Below are 16,025 nucleotides of genomic sequence, written 5' to 3' on the forward strand. Positions count from 1 at the left end.
TGAGCTTGTTAACAAGAGGATTGACGAGGCACAGGGTAAGTGTTATTATCTGGTGAACGCCACATATTAAGAGCAGCATGATGCCAGTATCTTTAATATGTCGTGACTGCAGATGGAGCTGCCACCCTGGAAACCTTGCGGGCAGAACTTGCCCGAGCCAAAGAACAAGCGAGGATTAGTAATGCGGCTGCTTTGAAGGCGGCCGAAGAGTTGAAAGCTGAGAAGGCCGCACATTGCGAGAGCCAAGAGAAGATGGCCAAGATGACCGTAGAATTAAAAGACACTGCCGACCGTTGCCGGCTCCTTGAAAAAGAAAACCGAGCGAAGGCAACGGACCTGGAGAAGGCCACGATGGCGGACAAAGACACCCGCTCTGCTATGAGAGCGAAGAAGGAGGAGCTGCGGGAAGCCGGGGATATTGCGGCTGGGAAGCCCTTCATGCTACGGAGGAAGTTCGGAGATCCACGGTATGCCCCTCTGGATCATCTGTGGAGTTCAGCAGATGCGTATATGGACTTGGCGGCGAGCGCTGCCGATGCGGCCAAATACTTCCAAGGTCAAACAGACCGTGAAGTGGACAAGCTGTTCTGGTCGCAATTCAACGTTCCAGAGCGTCTGCTTCCATTGACCGATCAACTAGCCGAATGGGCCGAACTAAATAGGTTGTCCGGACTCGCCATGAGGTCTGTCGTGGATCAGCTATGGCCGGAAAAGCCAAAGCCGAACATCTATTTCAGTTTAGTGCAGCGGTTCCTTGATGCGGTGTCGCGCATTAATGCGATGAAGAGGTCGGTGTGCATAGAAGGCTCGTGGATGGCCCTTGCCCGTGTTAAAGCATACTGGGCGGAGATGGACACTACCACTGTTGCGGCGCAGGGTTCGGCCATAGGCCGAGTGGCTGCCGAGCACTATTTCGAGGAGGTTCTCGAGGGTGCTCGTTTGATAGAGGCCCAGTGCTCGAAGAATATTATGTTTGAGTGATATGTATTCTCATTGTAAACACAATGTTTTTATGAAATTTTATAAGGCTATGTTTATACTTTTGCCTGAAAGTAGTATGATGCCTCCTGTGCGGCCGTTTATGTATACATGTGTATAACCTGAAAGATTGCAGTCGTCGGCTTCAACCCTCACGCATATAATGCGGAGGTGCTCGCGAAAAACGCGTGTTCACACTTAACCCAACGTCTTGGTCCTATTAAGGAGGTGATAGCGTAGCGAACGAGGCAACCGGACTATAATGCTTTAACACTTTCACTTAGCCATAGGAGTTTGACAATGGGGCTACTAGATAGCCCCTGGTGGCTCTGCACTCTCCCGATCTCGGGGTGCGTACATGCCTGGCCGGAAAACGGCCCTTCCTTAAGGCGGAGGAATTCTAACATCCCGATAGGTCATCGAGTGGTTGACCAGTCTCACGCTATATCATGACAGTCAGTTTTCGGCTTTCTCTACTAAGGTGCTCGTCCGGATGAACCAGGGCACAATCGCAGTAGTTCTCCTGGTGCTGCCTTAGCCGATAAAGTGGAACGTAAGGCACCAAAACACAAGAGCCGAGCAAACCCAACATTTGACCAAAGACAATGATTCGGAGTTGATGCATATAAGGCCAAACTCGCGATGCCGAACACTCCCTAAGGTATTCGGTCTTTATGGTATAAACCGAGCCTAAATAGTGCCCTTTGTAAGAAGCCCCTTGTGTCCAGGTACATGCATTATTCTGACGTGGCCACATGCCAAGACGTCAGCATCCTTCTCAATTGTGCTGAGAATTCGGTGGATGTGTATCAAGAAGAGACAGTAAAAAAGGTTTACGCAGGGTCTTAATCTAAAAAGAATCCTTGGAGAGGGCCCCGCTGCACGTCTGCGCCTGTGTCTCCGTTGTGCCGTATCCTGGACGGGTGTAGCATGATGGTCATCTGTAAAAAAGAGGAATTTAGGTGAAAAAGTTATCATGCAGAGAGATAGTTTTTTAAAGAAACCATGTACAACTAGAAATGAGTATAAATTGCCAGTTGTCTACGCGCGTTGGGCCCCTTGTATTTGTAATAGGGGTGTGGCCATCAATCCGGTATAAATTACGTATAGCAGCGCCGGACTCGTCTAACCGCGTCCGTGGTCTTGACGACCTATCAAATACTTTAGTTGGCGAGGCCGTTTTTAGTGTGCGGCTGCCAAGGCAGTCGCATTCTCTTCGGCGCGCAAGGATCGCTTAATACTTCCGTTCACTGTAATGATGCCGCGTGGACCGGGCATCTTGAGCGTTAGGGAAGCGCAATGTGGTATTGCATTAAAGCGAGCAAAAGCTTCGCGTCCAAGTAGTGCTTGATAGCCACTTTGGAATGGAGCGATGTGGGAGGTTAAATGTTCGCTACGGAAGTTATCAGGGAAGCTGAATATAACCTTTAGTAGCAGGGAGCCCGTGCAATGAGCCCCTGGGCCTGGCATTACTCCTTTAAAGGTAGTGTTGCTATGGCAAATTTTCGTTGGGTCTATCCCCATTTCGCAGATTGTATCCTGGTATATCAGGTTTAGACTGCTGCTACCATCCATCAGGACTCGTGTGAAGTGGTATCCGTCAATTATTGGGTCTAATACCAGGGCAGCCCATCCTGCAAGCCGGATACTTGCTGAGTAATCACGATGGTTGAAAGTGATCGGTTGAGACGACCAGTGGCAGGACTCCGCGGTGATAGACCCTTGGGCATATTTTTCTGGGAGTGCCATTTTGTTTCTTCATTTGATCACGTGTAACACGTTTACTGCTTTGACTTCTGGTGGAAATTTCTTTTGTTCCCCAGTGTCTTGCTTGAGAGGCTCATCCTCGTCTTCGCTTGGTGTATCCTCCCCCTTGTGTATGGCGTTGAGCTTGCCGGACTGCTTGAAGACCCAACATTCTCTGTGGGTATGATTAGTGGGTTTACCAGGGGTGCTATGGATCTAGCATATTTGGTCCAGAATTTTCTTTAGGCTGGACAGTTCGTCTCTGGCGCCTTTAGAGGGCGGCTTTTGCTGACCTGGCCGAGAGCTTTTGAATCCGGCGTTTACTGCCGTGCTCTTCGTGCTGTCTTCTTTATTCCGGCGTTTGTTATTGCTGTTGCGCCGTGATTTCCCATTTCCATCTCTAACTTCGGATGTACTGGGGTCGCTGGTGCTGCATCTGGCTAGCCAGCTATCCTCACCCGCGCAAAAGCGGGTCATGAGGCTTGTTAATGCTGCCATCATTCTCAGTTTTTCTTGGCCGAGGTGTCTGGCAAGCCATTCGTCATGGACGCTATGCTTAAAAGCTGCCAAGGCTTCGGTGTCCGGACAGTCAACAATTTGGTTCTTTTTAGTAAGAAACCTGTTCCAAAGCTTTCGGGCTGACTCTCCGGGCTGTTGAGTTATATGACTCAAATCATCCGCGTCCGGAGGTCGGACATAAGTCCCTTGAAAATTTGCATCAAAGGCGTCTTCGAGCTCTTCCCAACTTCCAATGGAGCTTTCGGGGAGGCTCTTAAGCCAGTGCCGAGCTGGCCCTTTGAGTTTGAGGGGTAAATACTTAATGGCGTGGAGATCATCTCCCCGAGCCATGTGGATATGGAGGATATAGTCCTCAATCCAGACCCCAGGGTCTGTTGTTCCATCGTATGCCTCTATGTTTACGGGTTTGAATCCCTCTGGAAATTCATGGTCCAGCACCTCATCGGTGAAACATAGGGGGTGTGCGGCACCCCTATATCTGGGTGTACCGCGTTGTTCGGATGTTTGTTGTGTTGCATCGTATGCTGGAGCACGCTTGCGTGGTCCATAGATGGATCTGGTTTCGCCGTCCTTTTGATGCGAGCCCTCGCGTAGACCGCGTATTGGCTTATGTGCGGCGTTTCTTGCCGCTTTATGTTGGCCGTGAGGTCGTCTATTCGGCGAGATGGCTGTTTTAGTTTTTGGTTGTGGGGGGGGGGGTCTAAGGCCTCCTCATCGAATTCAGGTAGCAACTTCCGCTTTGGGTAGCTCTTGGTGGGGCGATTGCCGCCATACTTCGCTGTTGTGTTGATACTTTACTCCATCTGATTTGGAGTGTGTCTCCTGCGCAGCCTTGAGCCTTTGCTTCTGCTTTTTCAGACTCCTCGCGATGGCAACAAGCCTTTGACGGGCATTCTGCTGCTCCGGGTGCCTGTCCGACGTTATGTCATCCGGACTATTATCTTTGACAGACTTGGTTTGTTCGGTTTGATTCTCTGTATTGCCATGGTCCGGCGGTGGTTCGCCCTGCTCCAACGCTGGGTCTATATGATCGTTATTTCTGCCGAGGCGGGATTTGGGGTGGCGCTTACGCCGCCGCTTTGACTGCTTCTCGAGGGAACAAGCCTTCGTTGCGTCCTTCCGTTCCTCGTCATCGTCTTCTTTTGGTGTGTCCACCATGTATACGTCATATGATGAGGTGGACATCCAGCGCCCTGTGGGCGGTGGTTCCTCTTCGCCTCCCGCATAGTCGTCCATACCGTCGATGTCTTCGGAGTCGAGGTCGAGCATGTCAGTTGAGTCATCGACAGTGGCTATTAAGTGGGTGGTGGGTGGGCGTCGAATTTCTTCGTCGTTCGCATCCCGATCTTGCCGGACATAGTTCGGCCAGGATTCTCCTAACAAGGAGAGAGACCTTAATGAGTTCAGTATGTTGCAAAAGGGCGAGCGCTGAAAAATATCCGTGGAGGTAAACTCCATGATCGGCGCCCAATCGGATTCGATAGGAACGAGCGCAGGCGGTTCGGAGTCCGTGGCCCGAGAAGGATCCGGTAGTTTAACAACACGGCTCTCGTGCAAGGCAAGGTCGATGTTCGGTTCGATCACCGCTGAGGGTAAGGCCTCCGTGGTGGGGTCCATCCACCCGTCCGTGGAAGGCGCGACTGGCTCTGAATTGAGGGTCGGAGCGACTGCCGGTGCGATGTCCTTAACACTGTCCAATGGGAGAGCTAAGTCATGCTCATCGTGACCACGTGGCGCACAAGGCAGAGGCTTGAATCCGTCGAAGATCAAATCTCCACGGATATCGGCCGTGTAGTTTAAGCTTCCAAATCTGACCTGATGGCCAGGGGCGTAGCTTTCAATCTGCTCCAGATGGCCAAGCGAATTAGCCCGCAGTGCAAAGCCGCCGAATACGAAGATCTGTCCGGGGAGAAAAGTCTCACCCTGGACCGCATCGCTATCGATGATAGTAGGAGCCATCAAGCCTAACGGCGACGACACAGAGGAACTCTCAATCAAAGCACCAATGTCGGTGTCAAAACCGGCAGATCTCGGTTAGGGGGTCCCGAACTGTGCGTCTAGGCCGGATGGTAACAGGAGGCAGGGGACACAATGTTTTACCCAGGTTCGGGCCCTCTTGATGGAGGTAAAACCCTACGTCCTGCTTGATTAATATTGATGATATGGGTAGTACAAGAGTAGATCTACCACGAGATAAGAGAGGCTAAACCCTAGAAGCTAGCCTATGGTATGATTGTAGGTTGTGATTCTTGTCTTATGGACTAAAACCCTTCGGTTTATATAGACACCGGAGAGGGTTAGGGTTACACAAGGTCGGTTACAAAGGAGGAGATATCCATATCCGTATTGCCTAGCTTGCCTTCCACGCCAGGTAGAGTCCCATCTGGACACGAGACGAAGTCTTCAATCTTGTATCTTCATAGTCTAATAGTCCGGCGAATGGAGATAGTCCGGCTGTCCGGAGACCCCCTAATCCAGGACTCCCTCACTTATCATAAAAACACCAAAAATATTATCTTATCATATCTATCAGATCTCACTCTCGTAAGTGACCATGAAGGGATTGGCAACCCCTTATTGTGTTGGTTGCGAGGAGTTATTTGTTTTCTGCAGGTACGAGGGACTCGCGCGTAGCCTCCTACTGGATTGATACCTTGGTTCTCAAAAACTGAGGGAAATACTTACGCTACTTTGCTGCATCTCCTTTCCTCTTCAAGGAAATCCAACGCAGTGCTCAATAGGTAGCAGCGAGCAATAATAACAAATCTTGGATGACAACACTTTCTCAAAACAATCATGATATGATATAACAAGATGGTATCTCACTAGCCCTTTTTGAGACCGCAAAACATAAATGCAGAGCACCTTTAAAGATCAAGGACTGACTAGACATTGTAGTTCATGGTAAAAGAGATCCAGTCACAGTCATACTCAGTGTAAACTAACAGTAATGGATGCAAATGACAACGGTGCTCTCCAACTGGTGCTTTTTAATAAGAGGATGATGACTCAACATAAAATTAAATGGATAGGCCCTTCACAGAGGGAAGCAGGGATTTGTAGAGGTGCCAGAGCTCAATTTTAAAATAGATATGAACAATATTTTGAGCGCTATACTTTCATTGTCAACATAACAACCGAGATATCTCGATATCTTCCATGCTACACACATTATAGGCGGTTCCCAAGCAGAATGGTAAAGTTTATACTCCCTCACCACCAACAAGCATCAATCCATGGCTTGCCCGAAACAACGGGTGCCTCCAACTAACAACAATCCCGGGGAGTTTTGTTTGCAATTATTTTGATTTGATTTGAGCATGGGACTGGGCATCCCGGTGACCAGCCATTTTTCTCGTGAATGAGGAGCGGAGTCCACTCCTCTTGAGAATAACCCACCTAGCATGGAGGATAGAAACAACCCTAGTTGATATATGAGCTATTCGAGCATACAAACAGAATGTTTATTTGAAGGTTTAGAGTTTGGCACATACAAATTTACTTGGAACTGCAGATAGATACCGTATATAGGTAGGTATGGTGGACTCATATGGAATAACTTTGGGGTTTATGGAATTGGATGCACAAGCAGTATTCCTGCTTAGTACAAGTGAAGTCTAGAAAAAGACTGGGAAGCGACCAACTAGAGAGCGACAACAGTCATGAACATGCATTAAAATTAATCAACACCGAATGCAAGCATGAGTACGATATAATGCACCATGAACATAAATATCGTGGATGCTATGTTGATTTTGTTTCAACTACATGCGTGAACATGTGCCAAGTCAAGCCACTTGAATCGTTCAAAGGAGGATACCACCCTATCATACCACATCACAACCATTTTAATAGCATGTTGGTATGCAAGGTAAACCATTATAAACTCCTAGCTAATTAAGCATGGCATAAGCAACTATAATCTCTAATTGTCATTGCAAATATGTTTCTTTCATAATAGGCTGAACCAAGAACGATGAACTAATCATATTTACAAAAACAAGAGAGGTCGAGTCCATACCAGCTTTTCTCATCTCAATAAGTTCATCATATAATCATAATTATTGCCTTTCACTTGCACGACTGAATAGTGTGGATAATAATAATAGTGCACGTGCATTGGACTAAGCTGGAATCTGCAACCATTCAATTCAAGAGAGAAGACAAGGTAATATGGGCTCTTTGTTAGATCAACAATAATGCATATGAGAGCCACTCAACATTTTCATCATGGTCTTTGTCGGTGTCAAAACCGGTGGATCTCGGGTAGGGGGTCCCGAACTGTGCGTCTAGGCCGGATGGTAACAGGAGGCAGGGAACACTTTGTTTTACCCAGGTTCGGGCCCTCTCGATGGAGGTAATACCCTACTCCTGCTTGATTAATATTGATGATATGGGTAGTACAAGAGTAGATCTACCACGAGATCAAGGAGGCCTAACCCTAGAAGCTAGCCTATGGTATGATTGTTGTGTATGGAGTTGATTGCCTACGGACTACAACCCTCCGGTTTATATAGGCACCGGATAGGGTTAGGGTTACACAGATTCGGTTACAATGGTAGGAGATCTTGAATATCCGCATCGCCAAGCTTGCCTTCCACGTCAAGGAAAGTCCCATCCGGACACGGGACGAAGTCTTCAATCTTGTATCTTCATAGTCCAGGAGTCCGGCCGAAGGTATAGTCCGGCTACCCGAACACCCCCTAATCCAGGACTCCCTCAGTAGCCCCTGAACCAGGCTTCAATGATGACGAGTCCGACGTGCAAATTGTCTTCGGCATTGCAAGGCGGGTTCCTCCTCCAAGTCCTTCATAGAAGATTTGTAAACACCAAGAGTAGTGTCCGGTTCTGCAAAATAAGTTTCCACATATTGCCATAGAGAGAACAATATTGACACAAATCAAATCTGCTGACGTATTCCGCAGTGCGCTATCACACTACAGCCAAGTCCTTTACTCGAATCGTTTTTACTTTTCCACCTCAGCATGTTTTGCGAGGCGGTTTCCTTGGCATGTCTTGTCAAAGCAGAGATCGCGTGCCCTTTTTTATGGGTTTCTCATCAATACGGACGTGGGTAACCCTAACCGCGCCATTTACCACGGCGCTTGGGAGGCAAGCGAGTTTTATTAGGTAGGTGGGGACGCACAACCGCATCCGCCCATATAAGGGGATAAGGATCCACCTTTTTACCTGCGCCTTCTTCCTCCTTTGCCTATCCATCTCCTGCGCACTCGAGCTCCAGCGCCCAAGCCCGCACTTCCCACCTCAACCTTCTCCAGCAATGTCCGGAGCGGGAGGCAAGTGGATGGTCTCCTCCGTCACGGAGGGCGACGTCAAAAAGCTAAGGAAGGCCGGATACTTGTCCAAAGACATCGCGCACCGGCTTCCCGAGGAGGGGCAGCTTCTCCCCACCCCAAGGCCCCATGAGAGGGTAGTATTCCTTCCCCACTTCCTCCGCGGACTGGGCTTTCCACTTCACCCATTCGTCCGGGGGCTCATGTTCTACTACGGCCTGGATTTTCACGATCTGGCCCCGAACTTCATCCTCAACATCTCGGCGTTTATTGTCGTGTGCGAGGCTTTCCTCCGCGTCCGCCCCCATTTCGGCCTCTGGCTCAAGACCTTCAATTTCAAGCCCAAGGTGGTGTGCGGCAACCAGGCGGAGTGCGGAGGCGCCATGGCGGGCAAGATTGTCAACGTCCTATGGTTCGAGGGCTCCTTTGTAGAGACCCTAAAGGGGTGGCAAGCCGGGTGGTTCTACATCACCGAGCCACGCGATCCGAAATGGATCGCAGCCCCCAAGTTCCGATCCGGACCTCCCACGCGGCTCATGTCCTGGAAAGAGACGGGCCTATCGTGGGGCAACGAGAAAGAGGTGACCGGACTGAAGACATGCATCCAGTCTCTGGTAAACAAGTCAACCAGGCTTGTAAATGTAGTCCAGGTCATGCTCGTTCGCCGAATCCTCCTGTGTCAACAACGGGACTTTACTCTGTGGGAGTTCGACCCGGCACGGCACCGAACCCTTAACAGGCTCTTCGACACGACGTATGAAGACGTCTGGAAGGCGCTAATCAAAGGTGCCGAGGCTCCCACATCCGCTTCCGAGGACCGTGGATACAGCTCGCAGCGTCACGCTAGCGAGGTAAGCTATTTTCACCTTTTACAGGATGTTCAGCTTTTTTCATAGTTTAACTCTATGCGGGATCTAAACTCCCTTACCTTTAATAGGCTTGGCGGGCGGTATCCGGACCGATTAACTGTCCGGCTCCGCTGCCCGAAGACCCAGCCCCAGCTCTACTAGTGAAGCTGCTGGCTCCGGTGCCTTATGTGGTGCCGGAAAAGAAGGCCAAGAAGAAGAAGACCACGGGGACTCGAAAGAGTACCCGCAACGTGGTGTTGTCGGACTCGTCATCCAACGAGTCCGAGACGCCATCCTCCCATGAAAACGAGGAGGAGGAAGAAGAAAGCTCTCCCCCCCCAGCGGAGGGAGGAAAGAAAAGGAAGGCCGCCCCAAGGGGGAAGGCCGAAGGGTCCAAGAAGAGGAAGACCCCTCCGCCGGACTACGCCCTCGACGCCGACGAGGACGAAGAGGAGTGGCCGGACAGGGCCAGGCGTCTGGCGAAATCGTAAGTGTTCGGATACCAGAGTAACTCATGATATTCCTTTTGTTGCACAACTTTCCCTAATGTCGGATATAATCATGCAGCCCGCCCCAGGCCGAACTCAACGAGTCGTCGAGCGACTCCCTGGATTCATCGGACGTGAACTCAGTTCCGCCTGTTGTCTCCCCCCGCACTGCGGATGACGCCGAAGTGGCGTCGCAACGAGCTCCGGGGCAGGAGGAGGTGGTCTTGGAGGAGCCGCAAGGCGACCTCCCGGACTCCAGGAGTAAAGGGGACAAGACCCCCAGGGCTCCAAGTCCGGCTCTGATACGGACACCGTGCCGGAATCTTCAACGATTCCGGACCGCGGCAGGCGAACTCCTTCCAAGAGGAGCAAGCCTTCTGAGCCGGCAGCCTCTGTCCAACCGGAGGTCCCGGACAATCTGCTGGAGGTGCTTGAAGGCGCCTCCATCGACGAGGAGCACAGTACTATTATGAGTACGGTGATCCAGAAGGTTCAGTCCGCCAAGAGCGGACTGAGTGAAGCTTGTGCTAGCCTCCTAACAGGCTTCGAGGTAAGTAAAAAATATGTAAAAATATTACCACATAGACAGTAGCCCCTGATGCTCTATTTGGCGTTCGGAAAGAAAAGCCGAATAGAGGATCTATTAAATTTCGCAGGAGTCTAACAATAAAGAGTCAATATGCGTATGCAGGCTTCGCTGCTATCCACCGCCACACTGACTGCGGAGGTGGGTGTCCTAAAGCAGGACCTCGAGCGGACCGAGCAAGAGCTCGGCCTTGCCAAGAGGCAACTCGAGGAGAAAGAAGGTAAGAAATACCTTACAAAAAAAGGTGCCTATAGAGAGGCGTGATTGCAAAAAATAATAGGATTGCACTGCTTATTATAGGGGCCACGACTGAGGTGGCGACCCTCAAGCAGGCGCTGTCCGAGGCCGAAAAGAAAACGGCCACGGAGCGCACCGAGCGAGAGAAACTTGGGGCTCAGGTCGGCGAGGTGCAGCAAGAGCTTCAGGCTCTCATGAAAAAACATGAGAGTTTGGAGCTTGAGTCAAAGACCCAAGCGTCCGAGCTCGCGGCGGCCCTTGAGACTGCCAAGTCTGCCAAGGCCGAAGCCCAAAAGGCCCTCCGAGAGTTGGAGGAGATGAAGAAGATAGAAGCGGGTAAGGCATTCTTTATGCAAAGCAGAAATATAAAAGTAAACTACTTGTTACTTACCCGAATCCGGAGCTCTCCAGGGGCGTTCGCAGATCTGCCCCGCAGCGTATCCGCCGCCGCATTCTACCGAGCTGAAGAGGGCAGCTCGATGGAGAAGGTGTTCTGGTCTCAGTATGCTGAGGCCGGACACCCTGTGCCCTTGAGCGACCAGCTGAAACAGCTGGTCGAGCTCCACAAGGCGGCCGAACAGGCCATGAAGGGCTTCATAGTTCGGCTGTGGCCCGGAGAGGCCCTGCCTGGGAAGCTACTTCGGGCTGGTGCGGCGGCTGGTGGAGGCCTGTCCAAGGCTCGAGGTCATCAAGCGGTCCGTCTGCATCGAAGCAGCCCGTAGGGCCCTTGCCCGTGCGAAGGTGCACTGGGGTAAGCTGGACGGTGAGAAGCATGTGAGGGACGAGCCGCCTCCGGGGAAGGAGCATCGCAAGCCCGAGAACTATTACATGGATGTTCTTGCAGGTGCCCGCCTTGTGGCGGATGAATGTACCAAGGATGTAATTTTTGAATAAACTCGCTCGTTTTTATCCTGTGCGCTGAAAACTTGTTCATAGGCGCTTTAAGCAATACTTATTGAATTTAAAATATTATTTTCTATGCGGCCGTTTATCAAAAATTGAGAGATGGCCAGTCGTCGGCTTCTGCCCCCATGCCACTAGTGCTGGGGTGTTCGGTGATAAACCTATGCGCTCTTTTTCCCATGTTTGGGTCCTTCGAGGGAGGCGCTCAGCACGACGAACCAGGCAATCGGACTATAATGCTTGAACACTCTCACTTAGCCATAGAACTTTATAATTTTAAATTTTGGCGAAGCCCCTAGTTCGGAAGACCGAGTTCGGGGCGCTATCCACGCCTTGGCTGGGGTTATCCAGCTCCTCGCTCGAAGCGGCATAAGTCTTTAGGGACTCGAAAAACCTCTCGAACAGCGACCGGTCTCTCGCCTCATCATGACAGTCAGTTTTAGCTTTCTCCACTGAGGTGCTTAACCCAGCTCAACCGGGGCACAATCGCAGTGGTTCTCCTAGTGCTACCTTAGCCGATATAGCGAAACGTAAGGCACCAAAACATAGGAGCCGGGCAAACCCAACTATTGACCCAAATCATGATTCGGAGCCGATGCATATAGTGCTATAAGTTCGGGGTGCCGCACTTGTGAAAGTGTACAGACTTCTCACACCATGTTAAAGGGTACTGAAGCCCCTGGCGTACTTGCCGTACCAAAGTGTACGGGTGCAACATGTCATAAATGAACATATATAAAAGAGAGTAATGCGAAAAATAGACAAAAAGCTATGCATTCTTTATAGAGAGGCTATTTATCAAAGCCGAACGATACAAATAGTGCGGTAAGCAAAAGATATTGGACTATTCAGTATGTCCTGACCAGGGGCAGGCCGCAGAATTGTATTTAAAACAGGTATACCGCTCATAACAGAGACCACCTGGGAGTTCCATAATGCGGCATGGCTTGTCTGCCTCCCTGGATCTTGCATCGTTTGTGCGGCAGTCGAATTGCCGAACAGGTCGTCCGAAGTATGGAGTCCTGAAAGTAAGAAAAAGAAGAATCCGGCAGCCCCTAGTACGTTTTAAGCCGTATTTTGGGCGTGCCGTTATTGTGCCCCTTCCCCTGTGCCCATGGTATTTCCAGGGCGTAGTTATGTACGCGAGGTACTGGTTTCGCTATGTTGCGAAAGCTGGGGTTGGGGCCGCATTGCTACGCTTGCTCAGAGCGTGCCAGGCGGTCCTGCTGTGGATTACTCCGGGCGCGCTTGGCAGTGTCTGGCTTTTTAATGGCCGGACTGGAGAATTGCCTGAGAAGGCTACTTTGTACCTCTGCTGCGAGAGCCGCCGTATGCTCCTCCGTACGGAGGGAGCGTTCGGTGTTTCCGTTGACCGTAATTACTCCTCGAGGGCCTGGCATCTTGAGCTTGAGATATGCGTAGTGCGGCACCGCATTGAACTTTGCGAATGCGGTTCGTCCGAGTAGGGCGTGATAGCCACTGCGAAACGGGACTATATCAAAGATTAACTCTTCGCTTCGGAAATTGTCCAAGGATCCGAAGACCACGTCAAGTGTTACTGAGCCTGTACAGTTGGCTTCTACACCTGGTATAACGCCTTTAAAGGTCGTTCTTGTGGGTTTAATCCTTGAGGGATCTATGCCCATTTTCCGCACTGTATCCTGATAAAGCAGGTTCAGGCTACTGCCGCCGTCCATGAGGACTCTTGTGAGATGAAATCCGTCGATGATTGGGTCGAGAACCAATGCGGCGAAGCCGCCATGACGGATGCTAGTGGGATGGTCCCTTCGATCAAAAGTGATTGGGCAGGAGGACCATGGGTTGAACTTTGGGGCGACTGGCTCCATCGCGTATATGTCCCGTAGCGCACGCTCCCGCTCCCACTTGGGAATGTGGGTTGCGTATATCATGTTCACCGTCCGCACTTGTGGGGGAAAGCCCTTCTGTCCATTGTTGTTCGGCGGCTTGGGCTCCTCGTCGTCGCTGTGTAGCCCCTTGTCTCTGTTTTCGGCCCTTAACTTGCCTGCCTGCTTGAACACCCAACAATCCCTGTTAGTGTGATTGGCTGGCCTTTCGGGGGTGCCATGTATCTGGCACAAGCGATCGAGTATTCGGTCCAAACTGGACGGGCCCTGAGTATTCTTTTTGAATGCCTTTTTCCGCTGACCGGATTTATAGCCTTTGAATCCGGCATTGGCTGCCGTGTCTTCATTGCTGTCGCTGTTAACGCGACGCTTTTTCTTATTCCGACGTCTCCTGCCACTTTTGTCCTTGGTATCCGAATTACCAGGGTTCTTTGATAAGTTGTTACTGTGAGCTAGCCAGCTGTCTTCTCCCACGCAAAAGCGGGTCATGAGTGTCGTGAGGGCTGCCATGGATTTCGGCTTTTCCTGTCCCAGGTGCCGGGCAAGCCACTTGTCGCGGATGTTATGTTTGAAGGCTGCTAGGGCCTCTGCGTCCGGACAGTCGACTATTTGGTTTTTCTTTGTTAGGAACCATGTCCAGAATTGTCTGGCCGATTCTTCTGGCTGCTGAATTATGTGGCTTAAGTCGTCGGCATCCGGCGATCGCACGTAAGTGCCCTGGAAGTTGTCGAGGAATGCGGCTTCCAGGTCCTCCCAAGAACCGATTGAGTCTGCTGGCAGGCTGTTGAGCCAATGCCGGGCTGGTCCTTTAAGTTTGAGCGGGAGGTATTTGATGGCGTGTAGATCATCGCCGCGTGCCATGTGGATGTGAAGGAGATAATCCTCTATCCATACCTCCGGGTCTGTTGTGCCATCATATGATTCAATGTTTACGGGTTTGAAACCCTCTGGGATTTTATGATCCATTACTTCATTCGTGAAGCATAGTGGGTGTGCGGCGCCTCTGTACTGGGCTATATCACGACGCAGCTCGAAAGAGCTATGTCTGTTGTGTTCGGCCCGGCCGGATTTGTTGTATCCGAAGTGAAGATCATTGTCACATGCCGTAGGGCGCCTGCGTGATCCGTAGATCGATCTTGTTTGTCTTGCCTTATCCTCCAATATGTCTCGCAGGTCGGGCGCATTTTCCCATGCCTTAGTTGAGCGGCGTCGGGGCATGGCTTGGGTGGAGGGCCGACAGGCCTCTCTATCGCGGCCGCGAGGTGGCCGGTCTGCCATGTCATACGCTGGTGATGTAGGTGCTTCCTCCTCTGATCGGGGTAGCGGCTTGCGCTTCGGGTAACTCTTGGAGGGGCGTTCGAGTTCGTACTCTTCGGCCGCAAGGTCTTCAGTCCATCTGTCAGCTAGCAATTCTTGGGCAGCTCTAAGCTGTTGCTGCTTTTTCTTGAGGCTGCTTGCCGTAGCTAAAAGCCTGCGTTTAAAACGCTCTTGTTCGGCGGGGTCTGATGGTATGACGAATTCGTCGTCATCGAGGCTAGCCTCGTCTTCGGAGGGAGGCGTATAGTTATCATCCTCGACCTCTCGGTCTGCCAGTCTTTCATGAGGGCTGGTTTCTCCATCTTCCTGTGCCGAATTTTGCTAAGGTGGGTGTTCTTCGGTGCTATCCGGGGTAGTATTATCTCCCGTGCCGAAATCACCGTTTTTGCTTTGGCGGGATTTAGAGCGACGCCGCTGACGTCAGCGCTTTTGCTGTTTCTTGGGGGCGTCATCCCCCACTGTTCCATCGCCATCTCCATCTTTGGGAGTATCCACCATATATATGTCATATGACGAGGTGGCCTTCCAGCGCCCTACAGGTGCTGGTTCTTGTTCGTCTCCTGCATCGTCGTCCATGCCGTCGATGTCTTCGTTATCGAAGTCAAGCGTGTCGGTTAAGTCGTCGACAGTGGCTACGAAGTGGGTGGTGGGTGGGCTTTGAATTTTTTCGTCGTCCGTATCCCAACCTTGGTGACCATAGCCCAGCCAGGGCTCTCCTGATAAAGAGAGAGACTTTAGAGAATTCAGGATGTCGCCGAAGGGCGAGTGCTGAAAGATGTCCGCGGCGGTGAACTCCATGATCGGCACGGGCGCGGGGGGCTTGGAGATCGGAGAGGAATCCAGATCCTCGGAGTCACGGGCCATGCGGAGTGCGGGGCTAGAGTTCGGCTCAATCGCCTCTGAGATCGCAGCCCCTGAGGCAGCGTCTAACCGCTGATCCTCGATCGGTGCAGTAGGCTCCGAATCAATGGTCAGAACCGATGCGTGTGCGGCCTCCAAGGCGCTGTTCGGTGGCAGAGCTATATCATGCCCATCGAGACAGTGCGGCGCGCTTGGCTGTGGCTCGAATCCGTCGAAGATCAAGTCCCCGCGGATGTCAGCCGTGTAGTTTAGGCTTCCAAACTTGACCTGATGGCCAGGGGCGTAGCTTTTGATCTGCTCAAGGTGGCCAAGCGGATTGGCCTGCAGTGCGAAGCCGCCAAAGACGAAGATCTGTCCGGGGAGAAAAGTCTCACCCTAGACTG

Source organism: Triticum urartu, chromosome 4, assembly GCF_003073215.2.
Source record: "Triticum urartu cultivar G1812 chromosome 4, Tu2.1, whole genome shotgun sequence".
Lineage (NCBI taxonomy): Eukaryota > Viridiplantae > Streptophyta > Magnoliopsida > Poales > Poaceae > Triticum > Triticum urartu.